Consider the following 13,955-nt stretch of genomic DNA (forward strand, 5'->3'; position numbering starts at 1 on the left):
TTCCTTTCCATCCTCTGAGCCATTCCTGCCCTGTAATCTCTGAAATCACTTAACACACATATCAATGCATCTAATGGTAATAAGAGAGGATTAATAATAAGCAAATATAAGATCAAAGAAGCATGTTTTCAATCAAAACACATAATTAGGAAGGAAATATAAAACCATGCAAATAGTATGAATAAGTGGGTAAAGAGTTAATAAAAACCACTCAATTGAGCACAAGATAAACCATAAAATAGTGGTTTATCAACCTCCCCACACTTAAACATTAGCATGTCCTCATGCTAAGCTCAAGAGAAACTATAAAGATGAAGAGGAATGGTGGAATGTATGAAATGCAACCTATGAATGCAACTAAATGCAAAATGTTTCTACCTACTTGGTTAAAAATAAACAAATATTTCAAGAACAAATATGAACTGGATTTCACTAATTCAAATCATAAAAATGAAACACAAATCGACTTGCACGAAGAAAATAGCTTATGAAAGCAGGGAACAAGGAATTGAGCATCGAACCCTTACTGGTAGTGTATACACTCTAATCACTCAGGTGTTTAAGGTTCGATCTCTCAATTCTCTACTAACCTTGCTTTTTAAGGCTTGCTCTTCATCTAACAATCAACAAAAATTTAATGCACAAATACACATATCAAGAGGTCTTTTAAGGGTTGTAATGGGGTTAGGGTCAAGGTAGGATTGTATTTGGTCAAGTGGACTAAAATCTGAATCCTTAATTAATCTTAAACTTTCCACCTAACTTTAGACAATCCATGTAATCATAATACCACATCTAACTATCCATTAACCATGTTTTCCACATATTCATGCATTCTAATTTCAAGTACAACTCATATGCATTGCTTTCACCACTTACTTTGGGGCATTTTATCCCCTTTTATTATTTGCTCTTTTCTTTTCTTTTTCTCCTTTATTATTTTTTTAATATTATTTTTTTTATTTTTCTCAATGCATATGATTAAAGTATTGAATGCATGAACATATTCTCAACATTCTTTCACATTTTCAGAAAATTCTAACATACTCAATTCTCAAACCAAATGTTTCCAAACCCACTTTTCCCCACACTTAATTCATGAGCACTCTCACTAGTCTAAGCTAACCAATGATTCAAATTAAGGATATTATTGTTTTCCGCTTAGAGTTAATGATGTGCTAAAGTAAAGAACAAAGGGGTATAATAGGCTGAAATTGGTTTGCAAGGGATAATGAAGGGTTAAGGCCATATGGGTATGTAAGCTCAGTGAAACAAAGGCCTCAATCATATAAGTGCATGCATACATCAAACCATGGAAATATAGAATTAAGCAAGACAAAGATCACAATTTTAGAGAGAAAAATACACACTAAAACAAAATTTTTAGTTGATAAAATGCAACCAATTCAAATAGGCTCAAAAATCTCACAGGTTTTGTGTGTTCGAGTTCTAAACCATGTTCCAGTATAATATCTCTTCAAACAAGTGTAACATTAAATTTTATTCAAATTAGTGAAATTCTCTAAAAGGTTTCTTGAAAAAGAAAATATTACTTTAACCAAGTCGTAAAATATGCACAAAAATCAAACAAACATGCAAATGCAACAACTAACTACAAAGAAAATTTAAACATTGGTGTTTGAGATAGGAAGGTACTAACCTGTAACACCCTACCATACAGAGTCTTATGCTTAAGTCATAATTCAGAGATGGCAAGGTATTACGACCTCTAAAACAAAAATTTAGTACGTATAGTAGTATGAATAATTGAATATAACTAGGAGCCTTTGTAGAAAAAGGGGGTAAACGAAAACCGTAACTCGAAAGCGCAACACTCCGATCGATAACGTAATGAACAGGGATAAGCTAACGCGAGATTATATATATACAAAAGAGTGTCAAAAACGGGAATATCAAGACTCAAAATTCGGTTGCGAAGATAACCGATCCGAGCATGCAATATATACATATAATAAAATAAAGAAACCCCAAAGAAAACCCAAAGGGACACAAATACAGAAAACCTATTCTCTAAAATCCCCTCTAGAAGGAGTCATCACAGTTTGTATTATTTAATGGAGATAAAAGTATCTACGCAAAACATATAAACCAAAACAGAGCCCCCAAGGACAAAGATCTTCGCTAATCCGGAAGTTTCCAGCATTCCTCAACGAGAAGCCTCGCGTCCTGCATCTGAAAACCACAAAATCCGCATGGGTGAGAACCAGAGGTCCCCAGCATGGTAACAGCTTCCACATATATAATACATAATAATAGAGGAAAGCCGAAGGCAATGCTAGAACTTCCTCCAGATAATATCAAAGCTTATAAACAAGCTAAACCGTAAGTGGCAACTGACTAAAGATTCTTCAGTCTAACTAATACTTCCCTTTCCAATTCCTTCAGACCTCCCAACTACCAGCAGGAGTATAAAAAAGCAAACACAGTTATATCAGACAAGAGATTTACAAATAGGAACAGATAAGGCATTTAGACAATTAGCAAGTAATATGCAGTCAAATAGGCAATCTCAAACAATTCATATAGTATGCATATGATGAATGCCTGTCCCTAGTAGCTGATGATATCATCTGTCGGTTATAGAGCCAACCCGATAAGTCCTGGTATCTAACCATTGGACTGTCCCTCTGTCGCGCATCCCCAACTCGAGTTATACTCATCATAAACTTGATCATAATCATGATCCATATCCATCACCCTCACTGGTGAATATTTACGGGGGCGAGCTCATCCGGGCCTTTCACAGTGCCCGGCCACACTTACGATATAGGGTCAAAAGAGCTTCGAGTCTCAACCTAGAGCACGTGGTGGCTAGCCACTGCTTCCTCCCAGGAAAACCCTCATCTCCGATGGTGGAAGTGCAAACATTCACAATTCATTCAACAGCATATATGCATTTATACTTAGCCATAATCATGGCTCCGCCGTAACACGGCAATAATCTAGCCATCCGGCTCACAGTTAAATCCATAACCAGCCAATTCATTAACAATTACGGCCCTTCGGCCCATGGCACAACAAGCACTTCCACCGCCATCCTCCACATCTCACAATCACCTTTGATCCTCATTGATCATTCATTTTTCCCTTGCTTCACTCGTAAGTTACCACATTCACTAGCCCCTTATCTCATAGCTAGGCATATCATAATGATTTAAGACATAAGTGGTGAGATCGGAGGCTTAGAAGTATGAAATTTGGCTTTTAAAACTCAAAAATCAACTTTGGGATGAAAACAGGGCCACGCGTACCCGTACTCCATGCGCCCGCGTGGATGGCCTTAAAACTCATTGACGCGCAAGCGTCACACGCGCGAACGCGCAGATTGAAAATTAGCCAAACGATGCGCACGCGTCAGCCACGCGTACGCGTGGGTGCTCTTGCGCCCCAGGCACAAAACTGGCACAACTTTGGCACAACTCTCGGGAAAATGGCTGGGCATTTGGTGCAGCGCATCGACGCGCCCGCGCACACCACGCGCACGCGTGGATGGTGTTTTCTCGAAGAACGACGCATACGCGCCAAGTGCGCCTACGCGCGGGGGTTCATTCTGCTAAAAATTTTCTAAATTAAAAGCTGCAGAATTCACAGATTCAACCCCATTCTTCTGACGGACATAACTTTCTCATTTTAAATCGTTTTTCACCCGTTCTTCGAACGGCATGGACATCCCGGATCCAATTTCATTTCTAAACAGATTTGGCCCAAATCAGAGATCCGTAGTCCAAGTTATGTCCCGTCAAAATATACCCAAAAACCATATTTTCATACAAAACCATAAAGTGCCATTTTCAAAACAAGCCACTTTCAACTCTTTTCAAAATGAATCAAAACATGCCAATTCCATCCCTTTTCTTTGAAATCAATCAAAATGTACCAAAATCAACATCAAGCCATCCTCAACTCACACATTGACACTTTACCAAAATTCCCAAACCACATCCAACCATCTTAACACTTCTCAATCAAATGGCTAAAGGACCAACACAATATCATGTCATACATCCTTCTCATCCCAATTTCCAACAATATCAATTTCCAATCAACCATCATTATACATAATCATCATACTCACCATCAACATGGTACCACCCACTAATTCAACCTCAATCATCCATCAAGCATATATCACAACATGCATTTCTCATATATCACACAATCAAGGCATCAATATTCATAATCACATATATGATCACATCATATACCTCAACCATTCAACAACATCAATAATTCAATGCCTATCTTAGGGCCTCTAGCCTAAGTATTTCCTACCACATTACATATTAGATACGGGAAATCGAAACCATACCTTAGCCGATTTCCCAAGCTCAATCGGAGCACTTCCAAACCACTTTTCCTCAAGCTCTCAAGGTCTTAACACCTCCAAGAACAGATTTTGTCACACAAAACCCTCTTCCAAACTTTCCAAAATCACCAATCAAGCTCCAATATTCACATATACACAACCTAAGCCACAATCATCATACCCATACTCAACATCTCAATACCCAAACATCATAGAACAACAAATTATACTAGAGTTGAGAATCTTACCACACCCAAGGTCCAAGGAGACAAGATTAACCTTCTCCTTCAAGAGAGTCGGGTCCTATAACATCAAAGAACCCAAAATCTCAACATTTCACCCATGAAACTCGAAAACAAGGGCTGAAATTTTGAAGAGTAAAACGTGGCTTACCTCAAAATTGATTGTATGGGTTTTGTAGAACTCTCCGCGGTGAACGCGTGGCCGTAAACGGTGCGACAATCGGAGCTCTAGATCAAAAGTTATGGTGGTTTGAAGATCAAGTGAGAGAAAGAAGTTGAGAGAGTGTTCTTCCCTTCCTCTCCACCATTTCAGCGTGTTTGAGTGTGTTGTAAGGAGAGAGAGTGCTGAAAACTAGGGTTTTGGTTTAGTTTAGTTGGGCCAAGGGCCCACTTTGGGTCCGGTTGGCCCGGTTTGGCCCTTTCGGTCCAATCTTGGTCCGTTTTCTATAAAATTGGTACCGAAATTCTCGTCTCAATCTCCTCTATCACATTTAGCCATAAAAATAACATTTTTGGCTTTCTAGAATAAATTCTCGTTTTATGGGTTAATTAGCCGTTAATTAACCGGGTCTTACATTCTACCCAGCTAATTGGGAATTTTGCCCACAAAATTCAAATTCAATTACCTGAGAACAAGTGCGGGTAATCCGTTCGCATCTCCGACTCAAGTTCCCAAGTGTGTTCCTCAACACCGCCTCGACTCCAAGCTAGTTTGACTAATGAAACCTCTTTTCCACGCAACCGTTTGATACTAGTATCGTCAATTCTAACTGGAGCCACTGGAAGCGTCAAATCTTCTCTTAACTGAACTGATTCAGGTTCTAACACATGGCTAGCATCAGGAGTGTACTTCCGAAGCTGTGACATGTGAAACATATCGTGCAGGTTCGAAAGATGAGGTGGTAGAGCCACCCGATACGCCATCGGCCCAATCCTCTCCAGGATCTGAAATGGACCAATGTACCGAGGATTCAACTTCTTTGCTTTAATCGCTCTACCAACTCCTGTGGTCGGAGTAACCTTCAGGAAAACATGATCTCCTACCTCAAATTCCAAGGGCTTCCGCCTCTGATCGGCGTAACTCTTCTGGCGACTCTGCGCCGTAAGCATCCTATCTCGGATTTTCTTGACTTGTTCTATGGTCTCAGCTATCATTTCCGGCCCCAACAAGCCTTTTTCTCCAGCTTCATACCAACATAACGGAGATTGACATTTTCTCCCATACAATGCCTCATACGGAGCCATTCCGATGCTCGCATGGTAACTATTATTGTATGCAAACTCCACTAACGGAATATACCGATCCCAACTCACCGGTTGGTCCAAAACACAAGCTCTCAACATATCCTCTAGGGTTTGGATTGTCCTCTCGGATTGACCATCTGTTTGAGGATGGTAAGCTGTACTCAAGCTTAATCGGGTTCCAAAAGCTTTCTGGAATGCACCCCAGAACCTTGAAGTGAAACGAGGATCTCTATCAGAGATTATAGTAGCAGGTACACCATGGAGTCTCACAATCTCCTTTATGTATAACCGTGCTAGCTCCTCAAGGGTGTAAGTCATCCGAATGGGCAAAAAGTGAGCTGACTTCGTCAGTCAGTCCACAATCACCTAGATAGCATCAAAACCAGTCCTAGTCCTTGGCAACCCCGACACAAAGTTCATTGCAATACTTTCCCACTTCCATTGCGGAACCTCTAAAGGTTGCAACATCCCGGAAGGTCTTTGATGTTCAATCTTTACCTTTTGACAAGTTAAGCACTTTGAAACATATTCCGCCACATCATTCTTCATACCCGGCCACCAAAACATCGCCTTTAAATCATGGTACATCTTAGTACTCCCCGGGTGAATGGAGAATCCGCTTTTGTGTGCCTCCTTTAAGATATCTTGCCTCAAAGTACTAACATCCGGCACAATGATCCTACCCTTGAATCTCCATAACCCATCTTTTTCTTCCGACACTCTCCACTGTTTTCCTTGCTCGATAGCCGGTAACACCTTCCATAATGCTTCATCATTTTCATGAGCCTTTAGGAGTTCGGACTTAAAGTCACTCGAGATTTCTAATCGGCTCAAACACAAGGTTCCGGATACTTCTCGAACACCAATTTTTAGACACTCGAATCCCTTGAGCAACTTCTCCTCTTGAAGCATCATCCAAGCTGCATATAACGACTTCCGACTTAACGCATCCGCCACTACATTCGCCTTCCCCGGATGGCAATTCAACTCAAAGTCGTAGTCCTTCAATAATTCCATCCACCTTCTCTGCCTCATATTAAGCTCTTTCTGATCAAAGAGATATTTCAAGCTCTTGTGATCGGAGAAGACTTGGAACTTAACCCCATAGAGATAATGCCTCCACACCTTCAAGGCAAACACGACCGCAGCGAGTTCCAAATCGTGCGTAGGGTAACTAACTTCATGAGGTCTCAACTGTCGTGAGGCATACGCCACCACATTATGATGTTGCATTAGCACGCACCCTAGACCCTTTAATGAGGCATCATAGTACACCTCAAAAGGCTCGTTCGGCTCAGGTAACACTAACACATGTGCAGTGGTCAACTTTTTCTTCAATGTCTGAAAGCTCTCCTCGCACTCAGGAGTCCAAACAAATAGAGTGTCTTTGCGGGTTAACTTTGTCAACGGCAAGGCTAATTGCGAAAAGCCTTTGATGAACCTTCGGTAATAGCCAGCTAAGCCCAGAAAACTCCTTATCTCAGTTACTGTGGTTGGTTGCCTCCAATCCATCACAGCTTCTACCTTGGTTGGATCTACGGCTATTCCCTTCTTACTCACCACGTGACCCAAAAACTTCACCTCATCCTTCCAAAACTCACACTTAGACAATTTCGCATAGAGTTTCTTCTCCTTTAGAATTTGCAACACGGTCCGCAAGTGTTCTGCATGCTCTTCTTCAGTCTTGGAGTAAATCAGTATGTCGTCAATGAAGACAACAACGAATTTATCCAGAAACGGACGGAACACTCTATTCATGTAATCCATAAACACTGCAGGAGCGTTCGTCAACCCAAAAGACATTACAGTATACTCGTAATGACCATAACGAGTCCTGAAAGCGGTCTTAGGGATATCCTCACCCCCTCACCCTTATCTGGTGATAACCGGATCGCAAATCGATCTTAGAGAAAACCCCAGCTCCTTGTAACTGATCCATAAGATCATCAATCCTCGGCAATGGGTACTTATTCTTTATGGTGACCTTATTCAGCTGCCTGTAATCCACACAGAGTCGCATACTTCTATCTTTCTTCTTTACCAGTAACACTGGAGCACCCCACGGGGAAACACTTGGTCGGATAAAGTTCTTACCCAATAATTCCTCTAACTGAGATTTTAGCTCGGCCATCTCTAACGGTGACATCCTATAAGGAGCACTTGAAATTGGTCCCGTCCCAGGCACCAATTCAATAGCAAACTCGACCTCTCGGTTAGGTGGAAATTCCTCAATATCATCGGGAAACACTTCCGGAAACTCACGCACTACCGGAATCTGATCCAACCTTTGATCATCACCCGAAACACCCGCGGTTAACAGCAGGATACCCTGACATTCGATTCCAGAACAGTTCACCATCATCGAATTCAAGTAATAATTATTTACCACGACCGGTCCTTCCGTATCCTCCGGCATAAAGTACACCGACTTTGTAGAACAATCAAGCAGGACATGGTTCTCAGATAACCAGTCCAATCCCAAGATAAGGTCAAGACCGATCATCGGTAAGCAGATTAAATTATGGACAAAATCACGCTGCTTGAACCTAAACGAAACTTTTGGGCATCCTAGCCTAGTTACCATGGCTTCATGGGTAGCATTATACACTTTTAAGTCATAACCTAAGGTTACGATCTTCAACCCTAACTCATGGGCTTTCTCAAATGCAATGAATGAATGCGATGCTCCCGAATCAAATAAAGCATTTAAAGTTTGACCAGGCATTTCACAGTTACCTCGAATGAGTGTCTCAGATCCCTCTGCACCCACAACTGAGGTGGTGAACACCCGACCAGTCTGTTGTGCTTTCCCAGCACCTTACTTTTGCCGCTCCGGACAACTTGCGGCTTTATGCCCCGCCTTTCCACAATTGTAGCACAAACCCCATCCGGCCTTACATGGTACTCCCGGATGGTGACTCCCACACCTAGTACAAGCTTGATCATTCTGAGGCTGTTTCCCAAACCTTTTCCCTTGGGAGTAGTTGTTGTTGGGCCTCCTAAAAGAACCTCCCCTCTTGAAAGGCGGACCTCTAGGTGCAAAGCTCTTCCCTCGATTCTGTGGAAATGATCCTTTGTGACTTTCTTTCTCAGTGGCTGCCCTCTTCACACACTCTTCAGCAACCCTACACTTGTTCACCAACTTGGAGAAAGTCCTAATCTCCATTGGTCCCACTGAACTGAAAATATTGCTCCGGAGTCCTCCTTCGTACTTAACACACTTCCATTCCTCATATTCCACCGGAGTCCCTTGACACATACGAGAGAATCTGAACAGCTCCTCAAACTTGTCAGTATACTCAGATACGGACATAGTACCCTGCTTCAGCTGCAACAATTCAAGCTCCTTGGCTGTCCTGGCAGAAGTCGGAAAGTACTTCTTATAGAACTCCTCTTGGAAGACGTCCCAGGTGATATAATCATCACCCTGCTGCAGGAGGCGTCGGATTCCTTGCCACCAATGCGACACTTCCCCAGTGAGCAAATAGGTAGCAAACTCTACACGCTGCCCTTCAGGTACCTCCTGCGCTTGCAATGCTCGTTCCATGGCCTGAAACCATGTATCGGCCTCAGTCGGGCTAGTAGTTCCCTTGAACTTCGGGGGATTAACCTTCAAAAAGTTCGCCAGTGTCATCGGGCCCTGAACTCCACCTCCGTCATTACCATGGTTGTTCATCTGTTGGCCAAGAGCCTCAGCAGTGGCTTGCATAGCAGCAGCCATGTTCTCCAACGCAGTCATAAAGTTCACCGGGTCATTAGGGTTATTCTCCGGCACACGAGTGTTCGTATGACCTCTCCCACGGCCTCTACCGCGTCCACGAGGCGCCATCTGGTTCCTATACACACCAAACAATCGATATTAAGTTGATCAGTCTCAATATCGGAAGTCTAGTGCTTCAAAGTCCCAAATGTATGCTCATGAACGTTTATGCCACTTATATCAAGCAGATATACTAACAGCACATAACACACATACAGAGAATGCACAGAAGCATAGTCAGTCCATTCCTCAGGCTCTACAGGAACGAACTGCTCTGATACCACAATATAACAGCCTAGACCACCCGCTAGCACGATATTGTCCGCTTTGGCACACAAGGCCTCACGGTTTTGTCTTTGATGATAGGGATGCTAGCCGAAGCCCCCCACACTCACTCATCAAAACGCGCCATGCTATGGAGAGGTATCCACACCCTTATAAGGCATGTTTCGTTTCCCTCTCCAACCGATGTGGGACCTTACAATCCACCCCCTAAGGGAGCCCAGCACCCTCACTGGCACATCGATCCGGGTTCCGGCTCTGATACCACAATGTAACACCCTACCATACAGAGTCTTATGCTTAAGTCATAATTCAGAGATGGCAAGGTATTACGACCTCAAACAAAAATTTAGTACGTATAGTAGTATGAATAATTGATTATAACTAGGAGCCTTTGTAGAAAAAGGGGGTAAACAAAAACCGTAACTCGAAAGCGCAACACTCCGATCGATAACGTAACGAACAGGGATAAGCTAACGCGAGATTATATATATACAAAAGAGTGTCAAAAACGGGAATATCAAGACTCAAAATTCAGTTGCGAAGATAACCGATCCGAGTATAGCAATATATACATATAATAAAATAAAGAAACCCCAAAGGAAACCCAAAGGGACACAAATACAGAAAACCTATTCTCCAAAATCCCCTTTAGAAGGAGTCATCACAATTTGTATTATTTAATGGAGATAAAAATATCTACGCAAAACATATAAACCAAAACAGAGCCCCCAAGGACAAAGATCTTCGCTAATCCGGAAGTCTCCAGCATGCCTCAACAAGAAGCCTCGCGTCCTGCATCTGAAAACCACAAAATCCGAATGGGTGAGAACCAGAGGTCCCCAGCATGGTAACAGCTTCCACATATATAATACATAATAATAGAGGAAAGCCGAAAGCAATCCTAGAACTTCCTCCAGATAATATCAAAGCTTATAAACAAGCTAAACCGTAAGTGGCAACTGACTAAAGATTCTTCAGTCTAACTAATACTTCCCTTTCCAATTCTTTCAGACCTCCCAACCACCAGCAGGAGTATAAAAAAGCAAACACAATTATATCAGACAAGAGATTTACAAATAGGAACAGATAAGGCATTTAGACAATTAGCAAGTAATATGCAGTCAAATAGGCAATCTCAAACAATTCATATAGTATGCATATGATGAATGCCTGTCCCTAGTGGCTGATGATATCATCTGTCGGTTATAGAGCCAACCCGACAAGTCCTGGTATCTAACCATTGGACTGTCCCTCTGTCGCGCATCCCCAACTCGAGTTATACTCATCATAAACTTGATCATAATCATGATCTATATCCATCACAATCATGATCCATATCCATCACCCTCACTGGTGAATATTTACGGGGGCGAGCTCATCCGGGCCTTTCACAGTGCCCGGCCACATTTACGACATAGGGTCAAAAGAGCTTTGAGTCTCAACCTAGAGCACGTGGTGGCTAGCCACTGCTTCCTCCCAGGGAAACCCTCATCTCCGATGGTGGAAGTGCAAACATTCACAATTTATTCAACAGCATATATGCATTTATACTTAGCCATAATCATGGCTCCGCCGTAACACGGCAATAATCTAGCCATCCGGCTCACAGTTAAATCCATAACAAGCCAATTCATTAACAATTATGGCCCTTCGGCCCATGGCACAACAAGCACTTCCACCGCCATCCTCCATATCTCACATAATCACCTTTGATCCTCATTGATCATTCATTTTTCCCTTGCTTCACTCGCAAGTTACCACATTCACTAGCCCCTTATCTCATAGCTAGGCATATCATAATGATTTAAGACATAAGTGGTGAGATCGGAGGCTTAGAAGTATGAAATTTGGCTTTTAAAACTCAAAAATCAACTTTGGGATGAAAACAGGGCCACGCGTACGCGCACTCCACGCGCCCGCGTGGATGGCCTTAAAACTCATTGACGCGCAAGCGTCACACGTGCGAACGCGCAGATTGAAAATTAGCCAAACAACGCGCACGCGTCAGCCACGCGTACGCGTGGGTGCTCTTGTGCCCCAGGCACAAAACTGGCACAACTTTTGCACAACTCTCGGGAAAATGGCTGGGCATTTGGTGCAGCGCATCGACGCGCCCGCGCACACCACGTGCCCGCGCACACCACGCGCACGCGTGGATGGTGTTTTCTCGAAGAACGATGCGTACGTGCCAAGTGCGCCTACGCGCGGGGGTTCATTCTGCTAAAAATTTTCTAAGTTAAAAGCTGTAGAATTTACAGATTCAACCCCAATCTTCCGACGGACATAACTTTGTCATTTTAAATCGTTTTTCACCCGTTCTTCGAACGGCATGGACATCCCAGATTTAATTTCATTTCTAAACAGATTTGGCTTAAATCAAAGATCCGTAGTCCAAGTTATGTCCCGTCAAAGTATGCCCAAAAGCCATGTTTTCATACAAAACCATAAAGTGCCATTTTCAAAACAAGCCACTTTCAACTCTTTTCAAAATCAGTCAAAACATGCCAATTCCATCCCTTTTCTTTGAAATCAATCAAAATGTACCAAAATCAACATCAAGCCATCCTCAACTCACACATTGACACTTTACCAAAATTCCCAAACCACATCCAACCATCTTAACACTTCTCAATCAAATGGCTAAAGGACCAACACAATATCATGTCATACATCCTTCTCATCCCAATTTCCAACAATATCAATTTCCAATCAACCATCATTATACATAATCATCATACTTACCATCAACATGGTATCATCACCCACCAATTCAACCTCAATCATCCATCAAGCATATATCACAACATGTATTTCTCATATATCACACAATCAAGGCATCAATATTCATAATCACATATATAATCACATCATATACCTCAACCATTCAACAACATCAAAAATTCAGGGCCTCTAGCCTAAGTATTTCCTACCACATTACATATTAGATACGGGAAATCGAAACCATACCTTAGCCGATTTCCCAAGCTCAACCGGAGCACTTCCAAACCACTTTTCCTCAAGCTCTCAAGGTCTTAACACCTCCGAGAACAGATTTTGTCACACAAAACCCTCTTCCAAGCTTTCCAAAATCACCAATCAAGCTCCAATATTCACATATACACAACCTAAGCCACAATCATCATACTCATACTCAACATCTCAATACCCAAACATCATAGAACAACAAATTATACTAGAGTTGAGAATCTTACCACACCCAAGGTCCAAGGAGACAAGATTAACCTTCTCCTTCAAGAGAGTCGGGTCCTATAACATCAAAGAACCCAAAATCTCAACATTTCACCCATGAAACTCGAAAACAAGGGCTGAAATTTCGAAGAGTAAAACGTGGCTTACCTCAAAATTGATTGTATGGGTTTTGTAGAACTCTCCGCGGTGAACGTGTGGCCGCAAACAGTGTGGCAATCGGAGCTCTAGATCAAAAGTTATGGTGGTTTGAAGATCAAGTGAGAGAAAGAAGTTGAGAGAGTGTTCTTCCCTTCCTCTCCACCATTTCAGCGTGTTTGAGTGTGTTGTGAGGAGAGAGAGTGCTGAAAACTAGGGTTTTGGTTTAGTTTAGTTGGGCCAAGGGCCCACTTTGGGTCCGGTTGGCCCGGTTTGGCCCTTTCGGTCCAATCTTGGTCCGTTTTCTATAAAATTGGTACCGAAATTCTCGTCCCTCTATCACATTTAGCCATAAAAATAACATTTTTGGCTTTCTAGAATAAATTCTCATTTTATGGGTTAATTAGCCGTTAATTAATCGGGTCTTACATAACCCACGGAGATCGGTATCGACCTCCCCACACTTAAAGATTGCACCGTCCTCGGTGCATGCTGAGATTTGCAAGTGGACGGGGGTTGTGGTTCCTCAGCTGGGGTTCTTTTTTCTTTTTTTTGTTCCTTTCCTTGCCGGTAGTTTGGGAGTAGCTTTCTCTTTACCCTTCTTGGTGGCCATCCTGAAAAGGGAAAAAGAAAGTGACTTTTAAAGCTAAGGGTTAGAGCAAGGAAGAGAGCGGGAAAGGTGGTAATCAATGCACAATAAAGAGGAATGACGTTAACACACGCTCATGAGTACATGTGAAAAGTCAACAAT

The sequence above is a fragment of the Arachis hypogaea genome, chromosome 15, assembly GCF_003086295.3.
Source record: "Arachis hypogaea cultivar Tifrunner chromosome 15, arahy.Tifrunner.gnm2.J5K5, whole genome shotgun sequence".
In the NCBI taxonomy this organism is placed as follows: domain Eukaryota; kingdom Viridiplantae; phylum Streptophyta; class Magnoliopsida; order Fabales; family Fabaceae; genus Arachis; species Arachis hypogaea.